Raw genomic sequence first — 6,139 nt, 5'->3', positions numbered from 1 at the left:
GAATTTCTCCGGCTTTTCCTGCTCTTTAGGGACGAGCAGACAGCTGGTAACTAACCCCGAGTCCGCGGCCTGGCTGTCACCCGCTTCCAGAACTCCCTGGTTGCAAAGGGAGAGCTCTGGGACCCTCTGGGTGCCGGGGGGGGAGGGGTCCCTTCCCCGCGGGGAGCCATCAGCCAGGAGCGGCCCGAACCAGCCTCCCCGGGGTGTCGCCCAGGAAGGGTGACGGGGGAGGGGAGTCTGCTGCAGGAGATGGGTTTGGGATCCAGGAGGTGTGGGGGAAGCGCTACCTCCTCGTGTGAGAGGAGGGAAGAGTGGAGATGGGGGAGGATGGGGTGTAAATGGGGAGATGGGGAGGACGCTGAAAATGGGGAGATGGGGAGGATGGTGAAAATGGGAAGATGGGGGAGGACACGGTGAAAATGGGGAGATGGGGAGGATGGTGAAAATGGGGAGATGGGGAGGACACGATGAAAGTGGGGAGGATGGGGGAGGAAGAGGTGAAAATAAGTTATGGGAAAAGGAGTCCTTAATGAATGGCTGAAAGGGTCTCCAGGCCCTTTCCACAGCACCAGAGTGAGAGCAAAGGCACCGAATGGTGGGAGTGACTCATCCACGAGCTTTGTGGGGCTTGGCCACGGGACTCTAGAGCAGGGGATACCGTTGGTTTGAATGGATCTATTAAAGGGTCTAGGTGAAGGAGGGAGGAGAGGAGACTCGGTTCAGGGAGTGACGTCCCAGGGAAGAACAGAAGGATGGAGGGACCGGCTGTCATAGCGAGGTTAGAACAGGGTCAAAAAGCACAAAGGTGGAATCGGAAAAGATTATGATCAGATAAAGGAATTGCAGGCCTTGAAGATGGAAGTCGCCCTGTGGGTGCCGGCAAGGTCCGGGTGCAGTGGAGGAGTGGATCCAGGGGCTGGAAGGTCACATGATGACACTATCGAAGATGAAGGCAGGAGTGGGATGGAGAGAGACTGAGCCAGCAGGGACCTCACTGAGGAAGGAAGGAGAGGGGGCTGGTAGATAATGGCCCTCAAGGGATATGTCTCAGCCCTTCCACCGTGACCATCCTTGTAGTTCTGCTAGAACCTTTCTCTTCCCAGCCTCCCTCCCCCCTCTTTCTTTCTTAGTTTTTTATTGTTTTTTTTTCTTTTTAAAAAAAAATATTACTATACATTTTCCCAAATACATGCAGATAGCTTTCAGCATTTACTTTCCAAAACCTAATGTTCCAAATTCCCCCCTCTCTCCCCCCCCCCAGCCAGCAAACAATCCAATATAGGATAAACATGTGTTATTCATCTAAATATAGTTCCATATTCGTCATGCTGCACAAGAAAAATCAGATCAAAAAAAAAGAAAAAAAACAAACAAGCAAACAACGAAAGGTGAAAACGCTATGTTGTGATCCACACTCAGTCCCCACAGTCTCTCTCTGGATGTGGATGGCTCACACGTCTATTGGAATTGCCTTAAATCCCATCATTGTTGGAGAGAGCCGCATCCATCAGAGTTGATCCTCACACAATCTTCTTGTTGCCATGTACACTGATCTCCTGGTCCTGCTTATTTCACTCAGAATCAGCTCCTGTCAGTCTCCCCAGGCCTTTCTGAAATCCTGCTGGTCATTTCTTACAGAACAATCATATTCCATTATATTTATATGCGGTAACTTTTTCTGCCATTCCCCAACTGATGGGCATGCACTCAGTTTCCAGTTCCTTACCATCACAGAAAGGGCTGCTACAAACATTTTTTTGCGCATGTACAGCCGTTTTCCTTTTTTATGATCTCTGGGATACAGACCCAGTAGAGACACTGCTGGATCCAAAGAGTATGCACAGTTTGATAGCCCTTTGGGCATAGCTTCAAATTACTCTCCAGAATGGTTGGATCAATTCGCAACTCCATCAACAATGTATAAGTGCCCTAGTTTTCTCACATTCTCTCCAATATTTATTATCTTTTCCTGTCATCTTAGTCAATCTGAGAGGTGTGAAGTGGTACCTCAGAGTTGTCTTAGTTTGCATTTCTCTAATGAATAGTGAATTAGAGAATTTTTCATATGAGTATAAATGACTTTTAATTACTTTAATTTCAATTGACTGTTATTCATATCCTTTGACCATTTTTGATGGGACATTAGAGTTGGAACCTAATCTAAAATAATCAAAATTATCTAGTTTGTATTCCATAATATACTCTGGTTCTTTTTTTTTTTTTTTTTTTAACACAAATTCCTTCCTTCTCCACAGATCTGAGAGGTAAACTATCCTTTGTTCTTCTCATTTGTTTATAATATCATTCTTTATGTTTAAATCAGTTTTTTCTTTGCTGGATTTTTTTTTTTTTTGAGAAGCAGAGGGAGGAATCATAGAAAGACTCTGGTTGCTGTAACTCTCAGGATCAGTTTCCCTGAAAAACATTCTCCATTTTCTGTTGCTAAAGCTCTTGCTGGTCTCTCTGCCTGGCAGCTCAAACTTCCCCAGACTGAGGCAATTATGCCCTTTTGAAACTAAATATAATAGGGCGCGCTGGTAAATGTTTAACAGCCAGTTCTGAAGAAAAACAATGTTTACAAGACATACTTTTAAGTTTAAGCAGCATTGATCAATTAGTAAACATTTATTAAGCACCTACTATGTGCTGGGCACTGGCTAAGTGCTGGTTATATAAAATGGGGCAAAAAGCAGCCCTTGCCCTTAAGGAGTTTAAAGTCCAATGGGGAGATAACATAAAAACAGATATATAGGAAGCAAACTAGATGGAGGATAGATAGGAAATAACTGAAGAGGGATGAAGAGGGGTTAGGGAATGTTTTCTGTAGAAGGGGGGATTTTAATTGGGACTTAAAGGAAGCCAGAGGTCAATAGTTACGCTTAAGGAGAGGCAGTGGTCCAGGCTTGGGGGAAACCAGAGAATAGTCTGAGCTGAGGGATGGAGTGACTTGTTCTGGAACAGATAGGAGGCTGGTGTTGTGGAGCAAAGGGAATGAGGCGTAAGGACACTAGAAAGGACTAGGAAGGACTTTGAATAGCAAACATTTTATCCAATAATTTCTTAAGTCCACACAATCCACAAAACAACTTTTATCTTTTTCTTTTTGCTAATTTCTGTGGTATAAATTTTTACACTGAAATGAACAATTTGGGGCAGCTGGGTAGTGCAATGGATAGAGCACCAGCCCTGGAGTCAGAAGGAGTTGAGTTCAAATTTAGCCAGATACATGACACTTACTAGCTGTGTGATCTTGGGCAAGTCACTTAACCCTAATTGCCTTGTGGAGGAAGAAAGGAAGGAAGGAAGGGAGGGAGAGAGGCGAAGGAAGAAGGGAGAGGGAGAGAGAGGAAGGAAGGACTTTCATTTTTGAGAAGCAGAGGGAGGAACATCAAAAGATTCTGGTTGTTGTAATCCTGAGGATTACCCGAATGAATATCCCCTTCCTTCATTGAATGGAGCCCTCCCCAAATGGCCTTTAAACTTTGGGGACAGTTCTCATAAGCAAATTTCTCCTTCATCAAGACTAGATCCTCCTCCTAGCAATCATCCCCCTTCACTCCCTTCTCCCAGTAATTCTCAGTCCCTCCTGGAGTTCTTTCTTCTCAAGGCTAAACAGCTCTATTTCCTTTGATTTACCCTCCTCTGCCATAGATTTAAAGCTTTAAATGCTGCTGGCACTTCTAAGGTAGTCTCTATCTGGTTCTTCATAAACTGTGATGTCAGGACTAACCATGAAATTCCAGTTTGGGTTGATTAGGATAGAGGACAAGAGAACTCCCACTTCCTTTTTCTCCAAAGCTAAAGATCTAATCAACTTTCTTGGCAGTCTTATTATGCTGTTGATTTATATTGAGTTTGCAGTCCATTAACACCTCCAGATCTTCTTCAGATAAACTATGTTTAACCAGTTCCACCACCTTATTTGTTTTTTTTTTTATTCTATACTTTATTTATTTATTTATTTATTTTTATAACATTATCCCTTGTATTCATTTTTCCATATTTTCCCCTCCCTCCCCTAGATGAAGGCAATCCCATACATTTTACATGTGTTATAGTATAACCTAGATATAATATATGTGTGTAAATCCAATTTTCTTGTTGCACATTAATTATTAGCTTCCGAAGGTATAAGTAACCTGGGTAGATAGACAGTAGTGCTAACAGTTTACATTCACTTCCCAGTGTTCCTTCTCTGGGTATAGTTATTTCTGTCCATCATTGATCAGCTGGAAGTGAGTTGGATCTTCTTTATGTTGAAGATTTCCACTTCCATCAGAATACATCCTCATACAGTATTGTTGTTGAAGTGTATAATGATCTCCTGGTTCTGCTCATTTCACTCAGCATCAGTTGATGTAAGTCTCTCCAAACCTCTCTGAATTCATCCTGCTGGTCATTTCTTACAGAGCAATAATATTCCATAACCTTCATATACCATAATTTACCCAACCATTCTCCAATTGATGGACATCCATTCATTTTCCAGTTTCTAGCCAATACGAAAAGGGCTGCCACAAACATTTTGGCACATACAGGTCCCTTTCCCCTCTTTAGTATTTCCTTGGGATATAAGCCCAATAGCAGCAATGCTCCACCACCTTATTTGTGAAGGTGACTCCATCCCTCCTCAGATCCTTCTCATCTTTTATGAGATTCAGTGCAATACAATATGTCAAGATATTGAGGTGGGGAGAGGGAAGAGTTCTTTGAGAACCTGATTCTTATTTTTGGTAGATACATAAGCACCTGGGTCTGGAGAGGAGGAAGCTGATGATGATTGGGGTAGGGAATAGAGACATCTGGGTTAGAAGTACCATGTTTTATGTTTTTTTTTCCTTAATTATTTATTTAACATTTTCCCCCAGTTACATTTAAAATTTTTTTTAAACATTTGTTGATTTTTTTTAAAGATTGTTGAGTTCTAGATTCTCTTTCTTATCCCCACCTACAATTAAGAACCCACATGTGAAGTTTTGCAAAACATTTCCATAAAAGTCAAGTTGTGAAAGAAAAGATAACTCTCCCACCCTAATGAAAAGAAAAACCCTCAAAAAATTAAGTGAAAAAGAGAGAAATGGAGAATGCTTTAGTCTGTATTCAGACACAATCAGTTCCTTCTCTGGATATGGATAAGATTTTTCATCATAAATCTTTCAGAGTAATTGTGGATAATTGAAATAACAAAATTATTTATAGCAGGTCATTGCTACTACTTTGTATACAGTTTGTTTGTTTATGGAGGACTTTCCAAGGTTTTTTTTTCTTTTTCTTTCTGAGAGCATCCTGCTAATCATTTCCCAGAGAACAATAATATTCCATCACAAACACAAACCACAGTTGATTGAGCCATTTCCCAATTGATGGGCATCCCTTCAATTTCCATTTTTTTTTGTCCTGAGAAGAGAGTTGCTATGAATATTTTTATACAAATGATTCTTTTTCCTTTTTTCTTTTTTTCTTCTTTTTTTCCCCAAAAATCTCTTTTGATATTCATACCTAGTAGTGGTGTTGTTAGGTTGAATTTGCAGTACTTTGGAGAAGTGCCATGTTTAATTGGTAGTTCTTTGGAGAAAAATGGTTAATATGTTCTCTCCATTCCTCCTTAAGCTATGGATTTCATAAATTAGATATGATATGAACTAATTTCCAAAATATTTTAACCATACTGAAAATTTAACCATTGGCTTTCCCACGCCTGCACAGCTGGCTCCAGCTCACTCTTGTATGAAGCTAATCTCTATTTGGTGGCTCACTAGCTGGAAATCCTCTGAATTTCCTCTCTGAATCTCAAGCTTCTCATCTGTTAAGTGGGTATGACCTGAGAACATGAGCTGTCAATGTGACTATGCCTTCATTCTCCAGTAGAGTTCCTAGGGGAGGGAGAGCACAGGTACTCCTAGCCTGACCCTTGGTGGTTCAGAAGGTTTGAGTTTTCTGCTTTGAAGATAAGCCTGCTGGCAGTGGGGATGAAATAGCAGGGGCAAGCAGCTTTGTCCAGGAGGCCTCTCTCTCCAGGGACCTGAGCCAGCCAGTTCTGTTTTTTGTCCTCCCTCCACAAGACACTGTGTGCCTGAATCAATTGACAGTGTCCAGGGTGGCCTTCATAGGCAGCTTTTTCAAGGTTCTGATTATTATA

The sequence above is a fragment of the Sminthopsis crassicaudata genome, chromosome 1 (genome assembly GCF_048593235.1).
Source record: "Sminthopsis crassicaudata isolate SCR6 chromosome 1, ASM4859323v1, whole genome shotgun sequence".
NCBI lineage: Eukaryota > Metazoa > Chordata > Mammalia > Dasyuromorphia > Dasyuridae > Sminthopsis > Sminthopsis crassicaudata.
The sequence above is the reverse complement of the archived record's forward strand: the minus strand, read 5'-3'. Positions refer to the sequence as shown.